This window comes from Phasianus colchicus, chromosome 10 (assembly GCF_987193195.1).
Source record: "Phasianus colchicus chromosome 10, bPhaCol1.hap1.1, whole genome shotgun sequence".
Lineage (NCBI taxonomy): Eukaryota > Metazoa > Chordata > Aves > Galliformes > Phasianidae > Phasianus > Phasianus colchicus.
The window spans coordinates 4994846-5010011 of NC_143445.1; the positions used below are offsets into that span (position 1 = coordinate 4994846).

General features: G+C 45.4%; 1 long non-coding RNA gene across 2 annotated transcripts; it reads right to left on the reverse strand.

Moving 5' to 3' along the window:
- Nucleotides 1-1910: 1910 nt before the first annotated feature.
- On the reverse strand, nucleotides 1911-5697 carry LOC116230843 (uncharacterized). Of its 2 annotated transcripts, XR_016469422.1 has the most exons (4): nucleotides 5672-5697; nucleotides 4573-4725; nucleotides 4144-4410; nucleotides 1911-2969 (listed from the first exon to the last, which is right to left on the reverse strand). It is a non-coding gene; the product is annotated as an uncharacterized LOC116230843 (long non-coding RNA). The 2 variants fall into 2 exon arrangements; XR_016469421.1 differs by lacking the exon at nucleotides 1911-2969 and having other exon boundaries at nucleotides 2991-4410.
- Nucleotides 5698-15166: the final 9469 nt, after the last annotated feature.

A 15166-nucleotide genomic window follows, 5' to 3' on the forward strand; every position in this document is an offset into this window, starting at 1 on the left:
ATTAGACCTAGTAATGACAAGTCCTTTTTTCCCTAATGAATTCTGTTAATCTCCATTGTGGTCAGACTCTGTTTACCCTTGAAAATGGTTATTATGGTTTAAAGTGCTTATAGTGTGCCTCAGAGCTCATCTCTCTATTTGCCTTATTTTGGTTGACCTGGTAGAGATTTACTTTCACGTTTTTGTACTTCTAGAATTAAGGTTGATACAGAAGACAGACAGAAAAGTAAGAGATGGCACACAAAGATAGCTTGGTGTTTTAACAAATGAGTGTTCCTGCTTTTCACCTCTTCTTCTGAGAGCTGACGTGAGTCACAGCTAAACCAGGTTAGGAGGCCTACGTTTAACTCTTCATCTATCTGCTGATTACTTTCTGGGTCAAATCAGGATGCTGCAAACAAGCAGTTCAATTTGTCCCTTCCCAAGGAGTTTCTGCCCATGTAGCGTATTGGCTGCAGCCAACCAGGGAGCAAGGTGAGAAATTTGACAGGACACCTCCACCTTCCTGGAGGTGGCATCACTGGAAAGAAAGCTTGGTTTACTGACATTTACAGCACACGAAAAAGATGCTGCTACACGTAATGGGCTGCAATAAGAGGGCATTACCAGCACATCTAGTCACTGTGGTTGTGTGTTCCCACTCCCTTCCTTTTGCACCAGAACACAGGACTGGTCAATTCTCTGCCACCTCCCCTCTGAGCAGCTTTTTAAGCCAGATGATCAGGGCACCACAGCCAGACAGACCTTCCCATCCTAACAAGGCACTACGCTATTTCATTGCCCCTGCAATGTCAAACTGTAGCCTGCTCTCATCCATCCTTTTCCTCCCAGGACTGCCCAGCCCCTCCCTTACCAGCACTGCTAGAGCAAGCTTCCTAAGGTGAATTTACCATATTAAATTTGTCTGTGTTATCTGCACTGCCCTAGTGCCGGTTCAGGCAAGAATGATGGATATGGTCCCAGCCCGACAGAAATTAGGGAAGTTCACACTCTGTTTTAATAGCAAGTGCAGTGATTTGACATTGAATAATGAAGCTGGTCAGGTTCTATTAGTGGCAGATTAGACCATAATTCAATCTCCCACCTTGCTGTTTTAAGCCTTTTTCACAGACTGTATTAAATCTGACCCAAGCCTGAAGAGGCAGAATGGAAATGCTCTGTGTGGATGAATTACATCTCATAAGGATGAGAAAACACAGCTGCATTTGGACTCCATGGTACAATGATGACAGCATCTCCAGTCAATCCTGGGACACCTCATCCTAGTGCTCAAAGTCACCCATCCAAGATGCAATGGGGCTGGAAAAACTTCTCAGAGCACATCATTCTGTGGGGTTGCACCTGCTGTCAAGGGGGAACAGACACACACACAGTGGCACTTTAGGCTGGAAGGAGTGGCAATGTGGCACAGCTGGAGAGGGCAAATCAAAGAGGATGCAGGGGATCCATTCCAAGAGTACCAAGGGCAAGATGGACACAACAGAAAGATGAGTGTGCCTGGTTGCAGGGTGCCATGCAGGATTCCATTGTGAAGGTCACCAGCAAGACAGTATCTCTGAGGACACTGAGTTCATTAATTCTGCAAGACACGAGAGATGAAGCTCCACTGCGTGCAGCAGTAGGCAGCCAGACAGATGTTTCTGAGGAGCAGTTGAACATTATAACACCTTTTTGTAACCCATAACTCAGTATGATGTCATTCCCCTGTAGATGTCTTCCCACAGCTCTCACTTACCTCCTTCCTACAGCGTTCTGCTTACAGAATGTTTCCATCACCCTGAGAAGCCCAGCAGCTCCAAGCCAGTTCTTCAGAGCTGCTTTCAGTGTTTTCTCACCCTGCCTTACTGAATCAGCATGTGATTGGACAGCTGACACAGTTCTATATTTTCTGATTGAGAGAGAACACTGAATTACTTTAGCAAACATTTATTGAGCACCTAAGACACAGAAAACATAAGAGACAGCAATGCCCTGGAGATGAAATTCATTGGAGAGATCTCAGTAGTTAAGCCAGTAAATACGTTCTTATCAGTGCTGCAAGCTGGCAGAGTAAGCAAGACTTCTCTGCAAAGAAAAAGGAGCCCTAGATGAAGCCACGGACATCATCACCCTGCCTGCCCTCACTGCAGAAAGCTCCCAATCACCAGGCTTTTTCCATAGCCCTATGGGACTCTGATCCCAGGGCTGGAGCAACTTTTGTTCAATCCAGCAGGGCTTGACCACTGGAAGAAACAGATCATGGGCTGGCACAAAGGCAAACACAGCCAAAGGAGCCCAAAGGAGACATTTTGCTTCTCTGATACTTTTGTGACATTCTCACATCTCTGGTCTCCTCCCTGCCTGCAGGAGCATCCATGGGAACCACCTTTGAAATTCAACTGCTTGTGGATATCAGGGCAAAATGGAACCACTGTAGCAACACAGTGGGTACAGGAAAACACAGATACTGGGAAGTGGTAGCATGGATAGATACAGAGAAGCAACCAATGAAATTTTGTTTCAGTGAAACACAATTCCTGATCTTTTAGCCCATTAAACTTACATATTATTTACACCTGTTTTTTGTTTTTGTTTTGTTTTTTTATATCTTCCAGCTTGCATTGCAGCAGCCCAAATTCCCACTTGCCACCTGGAGAAATTGGTCTATGAGCAGCAACTCACCCAGAAACTGGTGACCCTGGCAAAGGGGGTAATGTCTGTTGACTCTGAACCATCTCAAGTAGCTCCTGGTGAAGCCAGAACGGATAGTTAACCCCTAGAGGTCACCCACTGAGCTTTTAGTACCCTCTGGATGGGAGAAGGACCCAGGAAGGAGATTTCTTTGCACTGAATTTCTCCTTTCCAGATATCTGAATCTCTCTTTTAGGGCCTGCAGCATTAGTTATTGTGGCAAGTCATTTTCAGTCTGCAAATCCAGGTATGTCTTGCTGCTTTCTACCCAGTGCTTCTTCATCTTCCCAGGAAGAACCCTTCAAGATAAAAGCCAGAGATGTTGCTCCATGACACAGAAATTGAGTTCTGCCTCTGGAGGCCAGGCAAGCCTCTTCCCTCCCCCATCAACCTAATCTGGGCCAGGGAAGTGCCACAGGCAGCTACTTATGGAGCACTTTGACACTTGTACAAGAGCTGTCTCTTACAACTAATCCAGGAGAGGTTCCCTGAGAATCCACATGCTAAAACTCATCAGCTCCTGCTTCCTCATTGCACCACCCCCAGAGTCTTCTCAGCACACTGGATGCACGGATGGCACTTCACTGCAGTTCCTCACTCAGTACTGATAGCAACACCAACAAAGGCTCCCGAGGGCCAGAGTAACACAATCAAGTAAACATCATCAGAACAGATCATTCTCTCTGAAAAAAAATCAGCACTGAATACTTTCGTTAGGTGTATTGCTTCCAGCTGAGCTCGCTCTCCCTGTGGAATTTCACACTGAAACAGCCAATGGCTATAGGAACCAGTCCAGTATGAGGAGATAGATCTTTATTTTGCTCTACAATTACACCTGCAAATCCATAGCCAAAAGCCTTTGTGGGGACAGTCAAAGCTCTCTGTGTCAACGACCAAGGAGCTACCACAGACCTGGCTGCCCCAAGACACACATTGCATGTGTCTTGGTTTAGTTTTATGTGTAGGAGCGATGGGACTTCGTGCTACTGACACCACTGCTCATCACACACTGAATGCTCTTCTGAAGTCCTGTCCCATGCAGTTATGGGATCCCTGAGCCAGCTGGGAATCACAGCACTCATTCTGCAAAGGTGGTTCTCACATCCTACATGCCAAATTAACTAAATTAAGCTCAGAGGTGGCACAAACCATGTAACCACACTTGTAAATAATGGTGTGCTGAGGCAGAAGCTGGAATTACATCCCTCCAGACAGCCATTTGGTAAGGGAGAGTACAGCATGCACCTGCTGTAATGCTGTGCATTAAAAAGCACTTATGCTGCAACCACCAGCATTAGAATAGCACATAAACACGGCAGTCATGATCTCAATGGGACTCTGGAGTCCAAAGGGGAACTCAGGCAGCATCCTGGAGCCCATAGAGGTGGAGGAGGTGGGAAAAAGAACCATCTCATGTATTACACTGATACATCCTCAGCATACAGACTATTGCTGACATCCTCTTGCACTTACACTGAAACACAGGTAGCCATGCAGCGACAAGGGGGGAAAAAAAAGTCAGCTAGCACCTCAGCAGCCCCTGAGAAATCAGACCTTGGGCAAAATGTCACTCCTCCAGTTTTCTCTTAACCAGGAACAGCCTGAGTTGCACGAAACCAGCTGAAAGCTGAGCAGTTCCCAAAGCCCAGCAAGAGGATACAGTTTGCATCATGCATTTGTGGCTCTTTTGGCAGCATCTCCATCCCTGTCCTCTTCAGTAGACGCTGGTTTCTTGAAGACCTGGAAAGACATGAAGACATAAGGAGTACATTCTCATTGCCAGCCATAAGTCTATCAAAAGGCTGAAACCAAGGACATCAGTTAAGACACCAAGGAAAAGTTAAACATTTGCAGCTGCAGCTTCAGGGAAGCCAACACTGATAGAAAGCGTAACATCCTTACCAAGGGATGCTGCTACTTCCCCAGCATTACAATGAATACCAGGATGTTGTCATATAAAGTCTGCTAGCAAGACAGCTTCATTAAAGAGTGGGAAACGGAACCTGAGCTTCCTGCTGCTACTTTCTTTGAGACTCCATAGTGCTTGGAAACATTCTGGGAAGAGAAAGGAAAACAAATACTGGTGGGATACAGTTCAGGATGTGGAATTTTGGAGGAATGGGCTGGAAAATAATAAAATAAAATCAGAAGCAGGCTTTAAGTGATACCCTTTCATTTGCCTGCTACACAACTGTGCCCTCCCACTTCTTACTTGTGGATTAGGTTTATGTGAGTATCAGCTTCTAGTTCATTCAGCAAATGTTGCTGACGACAGGCAGATGTGGTCTCTGTGGCTTCTTCCCCTTCAAAGGAGAAGTCCTTCTGAGCAAGAACAGAGGGCAGCCCCAACTCACCCCTCCATAAGGAGCAAGCATGCCAGCATCCTTTTAGATGGATAGGAATTTACAGAAGTTAAGGTTTTTAATTAAAATCCAAGTTTGGTCTATAAAAGCTGGGCTTTTCCTCCTGAAAATGTTCATAGTTGCCTATGAGATTTTGCAACTGGGAGCAGTGAACAGATGAGTTCAAGGACAACAAGATGATGATCTCATGAGCTCTAAAGCTACATGGCCACTTGGAGTTTGATGTGAAACTAAATAAGCTTGCAAACTCACAAGGAGCAAGCCAGGAATTTAAACCAATCCTGTCTTTTTTCTTGCCTGTCTATAAGGTTAATTGCCATGATATTCATTAACCACAAGCTTAGAGGCTGCCCCTGATGCTCCTGGCTTAAGGACCAGCATGGCCCTGGTAAATACTAGATACTGTACTGAAGCAAGGAGAAGAGCTGTGTGTCCCACCAGCAGCCACCATTTTCATTTCCAGAAGACCTTAGAAAGGAGAAAAATAAGAGATAACCTACTGTAAAACTATAACATGATAGGAAAACACAGCAATGACAGCAGGGAAGCGGAGTCCCAAACTGCAGCAAGCAAGGATAAGCCCAAGTGCAGCAGCCGTGGGTGCAGAAACAAAGGAAGAAAAAGAAAAAACTACTTACCTTCAGAAGACCTCAAGAAGACAAGGATCTCCAATGAGATACCCTCACCTCCACTGCCAACCCTTAAATGAGGTCTGGGAAGGGCTGGATCCTGTTCCACCCTTCCAATCACTCAGTACATTGCATGCACCTGAGCTCCCCTGGGTTGGCCCTGCCTGCCACCAGGTGCTCAATCACAGCTTCAGGCCATGACTTCGCATTTCTGCTACATCTACCAACCTGAACAACAAATGTCAGGGCATATGCACACAAGCATCCTTTAGGCATTGCAAAAGGAATTCAGCAACCCAGAGCAGACTTGCACCCACTTCCCAGGCTGTCCAGGTATCTCTTGGCAACACAAAAATTCCATCTATAAAATGGGAACGGTGATCACTAAATGATCTAAGATATGCAAGTGGAATAATAATAAATGTTGATCGAAACGAAGCATTTAGTGCCCAAGGCCAGTCCGATGTAGTCGCCAAGTCCAAAAATCACCAAAAGATTGAAGGTTTGACAGTATCAAAAGGTTGCTGGGAAATGATCCGTTCCTCTACATCCAGGCTTGTTTCTCAAGAGATTGCTTTCCCTGGCGGCAGAGACAATATTTCATTGAGTGGGGATGCCTGGAGTGAGTTCTCCTGGGACTCGGATTGAGAAAAAATATCATATTCGGTGCACCGAAGCATTTTATGTCTGAGCTTCAGTGAAAGTCAATATGAATGCAGAGACACGAGTACTCAAAGTGCACCAAACGAGGTACAGCCAGCTGTGCCTGTGGTGCTCCATTCAGGTGATGTATACGGATGTGAACTAACCCAAAGCCTTCAGTGCCCAATATATGGCGTGGCAACCGATGTTGGGGAGGGCTCTGGTTTTAAACTCATTTACTCTAATTTGAAAACGATGGCATTGATCCTTATCCTCACTACCGTAAAATAAAAGTAATGCTTTAAAAAGTATTGAGGATATCGAGGTAATCTGTGAATTGCATTGGTCGTTCAGAAGTAGGCATCATCCTCTAAACTGCAGTGTCTTTCCTGTGCCAATTAGACTCCCACACTGAAACACAGCAAGAAAAGCCTCTCTCCAGCAAACACCCGAGCCAACCGTCTTTGCAGCTAAAAATATTAATCCTTTGCTTGAGCCATTCTCCCTTTTCTCCTGATAGCACATCCTCTGAGGAGCTTTGTGCCCTGCCTCACTAGAAATTGCCTACAGGGAATAATTACCTCACGTCATCAAGCAAGCCTTGCGTAGTCAGACGGCGGGGAGGATTCGCAGCACCAAACCCGAAGCCTCAAGGAGCAGTGCAATTATACTCTTTACTGGTGCAGTTCCAGGAGTATCCAGACAAACCACGGGCAAGCACAGAGTAATTTTATCCTGATATGCCTGTCTAAACAGCAGATAGCTCCTCGGTAGTGTTCTCCCTCACTTGTTAATTTAACGCTTGATATATAGGAAAAATTAGAATTAAAACGTACCCAGCTGCTTCCTCCATTCCTGATTCCATTTAGAAATATCTCACATCTCTCCACAAAATGAGCTTAACTGCTTGAGACACTTGAGAGCCTGGATTTTATTTTTTGATAAGCCCGTGTGATTTAGGATCCTAAACCCTTCAGGAAGGTCAGGTTTGCACATCTCTGACAGCAGCACCCACTACATCCAAATCCCGGTCCCAGGGTGGGAAGGGGCACGGGTCCCTGCTGCTTTGGTTGGACAAGCTCATGAAAGACCATAGAGATGTGGGTCTTGGTGAACTGAGTCTTCTTCCTCCTTCCCAGAGGAAGCACTGCTGGCTTTGTGAAGGTCAAAAGGAAATCAAGATGCTCCAGGGTAGCCAGAGGAATCAGCACCCAGACAGCCAGGCTAAGCACAGGAGCAAGTAGAAGTGCAATGGCTTGTGTCATGCATCAGTTCTCACTGATGAGGGGCTGAGAACTGAGAACAGGGTCCCAGCACACACCCCACAGCCCTGGGAGAGCAAAGGACCTCACTAGGAGGAGCACTCACCATCCTTCAGCCCTCTTGCACAGGTGAAACAAATTCCTTTTCTGTTCAATAGCTGAAGATGGAGCCAATCGGTTATCTGTGCCAAGAAATGGGGATTCTCTTTTGTCCTGGGAAAAGGGAGCAAGTTACAGGCAATAGAGGAGATGGGAGGCAGCAAGCAGAAAACATGGGGCTCCTTTGTCCTAGCAAAAGGACCAGGATGTATGCAACTGGAAAACCCACCTGCAGGAGACCTGGGTGACGAGGCAAAAGGAAAACGGGAAGAGGCAGTTTGGCAACAAAGGGAACTCCTGGATATAAGGACAGATATAAAGCAGAAGAGGGCCCACGCAAGGCAGCAAGGCAAGGCTGACTTTCAAGAACAAACAGCTAGAGCCGGATTTAACAGCTGACTCCAGGGACTGGAGGCAGGCACATGAAGTGTGCTGCTCCTCCAGCCATGGGAGCAATGAGGAAAGTAAACCAGCCACTCGCTTAGCTTAGTGTTGAAAGCTTTTCCTCCTCTTCTCCAAGGCTCTCCAAGCAGCAGCGTGCACACGTGATGGCACGGAGAAGATGCCTGAAGAGGCAAAGGCAGATCCGAGCCTCTATTGCACGCGTCTTGCAAGAGGAGAAAGCAAGGACTACACTGGACCCTCATTAATCCAAATAGCTGGAGACTGTGGACCATGTGAGCGAGTGAAGCTTGCACGACTGCAACACAGCAGTGATGCTCATGAGCCCATACCCTTCAGAGGCACTTCTGAGTTTTCTTATTAAAAAATGAATTCTTGGGCTGGAGACAAAACAAAAGAAACACTCAGTATAAAGCATTACGCAGCAGCCACAGAAGTAGCCAGAGGTCAATGTTAGTTAACTGTGCTGTCAGAGCACTGAATTCTGGCATACTTATGTCCCTCTCCACTGCTTTGTTTCTTTCTATGGCTTACTAAATGAATGGAGATGTTTCAGCTTGGAGAGCACGTAGCGGAGATGGTGGGTGAGGAGTGAAATCCAGGCCTTTGAAATCCAACAGAACTACAGCGAGAAAGTGTTCTGTCAGCACCTGTTGAGAGGGAAAAGAGACAAAAAAAGAAGGGAATGTGGAGAGAGAAGAGATTGGGAGACAGTGGGAAAGTTCTGGGTATAATCAAGATGAGCTGGATGCAGAAAGTGGGTCTGTGCACAGAAGTCTGCTGCTCTCCCGACCCAAGCACAGGTTAGACAGGATGAGGCAGGCAGATGTGGAGATCTGGCTGTTTTTCCAGGACAGGAGGCAAGTGAAAGTTATGCAGGAAAATGTCACGTGGTGCCTCAAAACATGTGATGGAGATCACAGGAAAGGCAACATCCTGAGAGAGGTGTCACTGGACAGTGATTAGATGACTCTTTGCTTTAAAAAACCTTTGCATTTCAAAAAAGAAAGGCCGGTGATAAATCCAATTTGGGAAGACAAAAAGTAAAGTTGGGACAGGTACGTAAACTTGCTGTATCAACATCATTCTCAGCTGACCAATAAAAGAAGGAGGACTGCACCAAGGACTGGCAAAGAGGAATATGATAAAAAGGAAGTGACTGAAGGAAGGCTGAGAGAAATTGCTTTAAAAAATGCCCAAATGATGTATGATGCCTCCTCCCAGACAAGCAGTGATGTCTGCAAACCTTGGAGCATTCTCTGAGCATCTCCGAGATGAACCCACAGTGGCTGCTTCCCCCAGGAACAGCTTCATTTACCATGAAACACACATCTTTAAGACCATAAAACCCAACATCACCCCACTCTGAGCAAAACATGTGAGCAGATATTCCTACATTTGCCTGAGTCAAAGTCCAAGCTGAAAACAAGCGAGTGCTCAAAGCTCATCCTCAGGGCAGTGTACCCAAAGCCTCCAGCAGACACTCATGTAACCTCTGAGCAGACACATCACTGGGGTTGGGGGCTCTCCATCCCCACCTCCAGCCCCTTTCTAGTCCCTTGGAAGGACCTCAATGAGCCCAAGGTCTCACCAACTCTGCTCCCATTCATACAGGTACCGAGGAGCCTCCAGGCTCCCAGCCACCAAACCAGGCTCAGAGAAACCAAGTCCCAAAGGAAAGCAAAGAGGTTAGCAAAAAAAGCTCTCTATTGGCAAATACATCTATCTCTTGCCACACAAAGAGAAGAAACACACTCCAGTTTAAAAAAAAAAGAGACCTTCAAATCATCTCACCTTCAATAACTAAACATAGCCATAAGTCCAACCTGCACATGGTTTCCCACAGACTCCCCTTGCAACACTACGCCCTCATCTTTTCTCAGCTCTTTCTTGTAGTTCAAACTAGCATTTTCAATGAGTATCTATACTTTCTTTAGAAATAAGTCAGTCTTTTCTTTTTTTCTTTTTTTTTCTTTTTTTTTTTTTTTTTTTTTTGCTATCTTGCAGAATCCAGCAGGTTTTGCTGCTATGAATATGTAACGTGTGTTGCTATTTCTAAGTAATGAAGGTAAGTGAATAGGAACTTGTGTTACGCTATCAGGACAGGGATGATTAATTTGCAGTTAACATCCGTTTACTTCATTATCCCTTCATCGAAGCTTGACAAATGTGAAAACAATAATGAAAAATAGAAATTAATAGGAGTATTAGCACTGAATGCAGCCTACTACAGATTTAATCCTCACAAAAGAGCGCACAGATGTGTTGGATCTCCTCTCTTTGTAACGACCTTTTATCCACCTTCCTGCCCTTGGGTATAAATCTATTTAAATTTAAAGAGATCCATTTATATACACACATGTTCATCTGTGGGCACATCTATACATATGCATAGGTATGCGTACAGCAGAAGGTTTTCTCATCAGTTATCAATTAGGGCTGGGAAAACCGCTGTGACTAAGACAAAGCATGTGCAGAGCTTGACCTTCGGGATGGTTTCTTTGCAAGTAGCAGCTGCTCTCCATGTGCCAGCAAAGGAGGTGACCCATGGGGTCTTGTCCCAACGTAGCCCCGCTGGCTCCATGCGTGATATTAGGCATGGAGAAGAGAGAAGGGCATTGACACCAATGAGCACCCAACCGCTGTCCTGCCCAAGGGAGGAACCACTGGAGCACCTTCACTCTTGTGCTTTTATTCCTCATCGGTGCTCCTGCACTGTTGGGATGCTCATGATGTGCTGGACGTCCTTTTTTGTACTTTTTAATCCATGCTAAACAGAGAGGCTGCATTTCAGTGGAAAGAGGACGCCTCCCCAACGAGGCATGTCCTCCAGCTCTGCTATTTGAACGTGTGGGTGTGAGGTACAGTGCCAAGAGGTGCTTACAAAATTGAGTTAAAGAATTATATTCATTCCAAACCACCATAGTACCTCTACGTTGCAGCAGTGGAATAAAAATCCATAGTGAGAAGCTTTCCAGATGCTTGCATATCCTTAAGACAAAACTGAGGACCTGTAAGGAAACAGGGATTTTCAGTCGTCGCTACATTCCTCAGTAAAATCCTCTCAGAATAAGAAATACCATTAAAAGAGTTACTCATCTACCCTTCAAGGTGACCTACGAATGAAGAAAAATTGTTTTGTGCCCTTATTTTTGGCTTAGCTGCGAAGGCTCAAAAAGTTGGCAGGGATTTGAAGCAACGCGGGGTTGGTGCGTTTTTTTTTTTTTTTTTTTCCCATTTTTTGTAAAAATAAATTCTGCTAGAAATTCAGTTCTTGTCTTCCCTGGAACTCTATAGCCAAGAGAGAACAAGCAAAATCACCCCATCACAGAGGAGTGGCACATCCAAAAGAAGGATGTGAGGTCGCACCACCGCCTGGTTTGCCTCCAAAGGAAGGGAATGCCACAAGGGTTTTAATTCTAGATAGAAATGTATTTGTTTGGCTGTTTTGACTTACTGTGGGTGAGCCTCTGATAAAGATCTGTTCCTGTTCTCCTCTCACTGCCTGGTGGGGGAGTTTTCGTGCAGTTGGATGGAGAAGAAGAAGCGAAGGGAAAGCCGTGTCTGTGTCATCCGCTAAAGGCTCACAGGGGAGGAAGGAGACGAACTTCAAAAACTCCTGCATGGAAATTTGGAGAAATTATATGTGATTAAATGCCCACTCTAAATCAGAGGTCTCCTATCTTAGTGGGGGAAAAAAAATAATAAAATGAAATGAAGACCTTATTTGATATTGGAACTACAGCTGAAAGATAGAATAGGAAAAAGCGCTGGGGAGCAGTGCTGGGGCAAATGGTGAATCTCCAGTAGCCCACCATGCAGAGGACATCACTGATGGGAGCCAGAAGGCCCAGTTCAGCCCACGATAATGCAGGGGTCCCACCAGTGCCAGTAATGGACACTTTGCCACCCTGGTGGACCAGGGACAGCAGCCCTCCAGTGCTGCCTCCCATCCCAAACCTGCAGGCAATATTTCTCATTTATGCAATAATTTCAAAGCTGAAAGAGCTGAAAGCATGTGAATCTTCCAAGACCTGATCCTGCTGTTCCAGGAGGCCTGAGAACATTCATCATTCCCCTTCACAAGCAGGAGCTGCACTGGTGACACATGCAAAGTTCACCGTCAGCCTCTGTGAGTGAGTGGGGCAGCCCCAAAACCCCCTTACATTGCCCTCAAGCTGGTTTCCCCTACATACACACTGTCACAACACAACAGCTTCTTCCCTGCTTGTCTGGACATGGAAATAGCTGGTTTTCCAGAGGCCAAAACATTGTGGGTAAGAGAGGTGGGACACTTACGCTGTGGTTGATACATTTGGATTGAGGCTGTTTAAGGAGTTGTCCACAGTCGTAGGATAAAGAAGCAACAAGAACAACAAATCTGATTTAATTGTATTCCATTTTTATTCTGCATTTTTTTTTAAATATTGCTGCTGGGAGGATGTGTGCATTTTACTCCAAAAACCCTCACTAAGAATTCCCATGCCAATTTGGTGACATTTTCACAAATCCCAACTTTTCCTGGTGGGACTTCCAGCAGGCTTGCTGTTGGGCTGCAGCTCCAGATGAGCAGCAGCAGCTAAAGGGAAGACCTCAGCACCTCCAGGGAAATAGCTCATGGGGTGAGGAAGAGTGATTTGGGGGAGCACAGAACAGAGCCTGCTGTTTCCCATTTAACCCCTGGTTCTGCAATTTACTGTGTGGTTCTGCATCATTTTACATAGACATCATTTCTTGAGGCAAAATAAAAAGTCTTTTACTTACCAACCCCAGCAGGCAATGCCACGCTGACCCATCCTGACCATGATGGAGTTGGAGACACTCCCAAACAAAGAGCTTGGGAGAAACCAAACCCCGTTTCAGCAGCTTGGGGGTTGTCATGCCATCCACGGTAAGGGAAAAACAAACGAAGCAGCACCCTGAAACGACTTGAATGGGTCATTAGACAAAACTCCAAAGGGGTGAGGTTGGAAATGGTGTTAAGAGCAGGGAGGGCGTATGATTTCCAGCAGAAATGGAGCTGCGGGTCCCAGCAGGTCACTGGTGGTAACATCCTTGGGGGACCTTCTCAGTGAGAACCACCACAGCAACAAGATCCTCCAAAACGTGCAAGTCCCGAATCAGAAGTCAAATCAATGCTGAAGAAAAGACATTATGAGATCTAAAACAGTGCTATCCAGAGGTATTAAGATGTTGGAACTAAACCTGCCTTATTCCCACTAGCGGCTGCATTTTAAGGAAACCTTTTAAAAGGATTATCTTCAGGAACTCTCTTTCAACAGCCTTTCCTTTAAGAGTCCTTCATGGTGCTACTCTTATTAATTACGCTATGTGATATGATTATGTATTTATTCAGGTGTGGGTTCCAAACATGAAGCAGGGCTGACATCCGTGGGTGCCACTTACAGCACAGAGCCCGGCGCCTCCGCCTTTGATCAGCCTGGTGTTGTTGCAGGGATGCACACACAGGGAACGTTTCCATAGGGCTGCCCATCTTGGTGCTGTTTGATTGCAGGGTGGGCGATGCATCGATACCTGGGATTGCTGGAGGAGTGGCAGGGACCCCCCGTGTGCTGGCAGAGGCACTTCTAACAGGCAGCCACGGGAGAAATTATATGAGGATCTATATAAATATCTGGCTGAAGATAAAGGTGTGTGTTTTTATCTGCCTATGTAGGTATTTCCATATCTAGCTGCCTCTCCGTTTACGTATTCCTTTCAATAAAGAGCCAACTTCTTGTACAGCTTTTCCTGCTACATGTAACCTACAAAGGCGAGTGATGCTGATCCCTTCGCTTCCAGGCTGAGCGAAGGTCTCCGGGAGATGACTGATGGATGGGTGGTTTAACAGCCTCCTGCTTTGGGCACACATACTCCTCATGGCTATTCTGGTGGGTGAGGACATGGGGAGGAAGGAGCCACCTCCAGTCAGATTCAGCCCCATGGGGAAGGGCTCACATAGGGTAGATTTGTTGTAACACTTGCCCGTGTTACCAACAATGAGAGAGGTTTGCTCTTTGGCCCCTCTTCCTATAAAGGAAATTCTACCTCAGGCCCAGCTATCACCCTAAACACAACAACAACAACAAAATACAACCACAGCTCTTCAATTGGGAAGGTCTGAGGGCACCAGGCTGATCCTGCCTTCCCATAGCCCGCTCTCTCTCTGTGTGCACAGAGTGCTCAGCATGTGGACACAAACACCAGCACTCTTGCTACGCTGTTCAGATGCGCCTCCACACTCATACAGGAACACACATGGGGAATTCAGGATGATATTTTATGTTTAAATGCAAACATTCTGCTCCGGGTCAGAGAGACGCTCCCTTTGTATGTGCACAGAGCGGGCGTCATATATACTGCACCTATATAAATACAGCATAGGTAGGTTGGATGTATGTTTCAATCTATGTCTGTGCACTTGGGATATATGAATGCTGTAAATATCTGTACAATATCTGTATATTTTATTTTATAGGCACGCACATAGAGAGAGAATGAACTATTTATATAACAGAAGCGTAAAGACAAGGTACATACATGTTGAGCACACAAGCTCTGTGGTATATATTATATATACACAGTAGACACATATATAACATCTATAGCTCATATATTATTTATAGATATATACAGACATTTTCTTCCAAACTTAAACGTTTTGTTTTTTTTTCTTTCATATTGCTAATTTCCTCAAAGTCTGCAAGGTAAACCAGGAGCTGGGGATTGTGGGGGAGAAGGGGAACTTCACTTTCCCTACTTTGGCTGAATCTCTCATTATTTCTCTTTCTTTTTTAAGGAAACTTCATTGTATATTCCAGAAAAGTATATTGGTGGGGTAGGTTTACCAGAGGCAGAGAGAATGTGCAGGGAGAGAGAAAGTGAATTGATGGATGGATGGTTAAATGAATATAAATGAACTGATACCTTTACAGGAAAATAACATTTCTTTTCTTTTTTTTTATTCTATAGATCAGTGGGTTTTGTATCTGTAATTCTTTCATATCAGCAAAGAGGAAATAAACTCCCATGTAAATCATTTTCCCCCCATCTGGAAGCATATTAAAAGCATGCCTTTTTTTTTTTTTTTTTTTTTTTT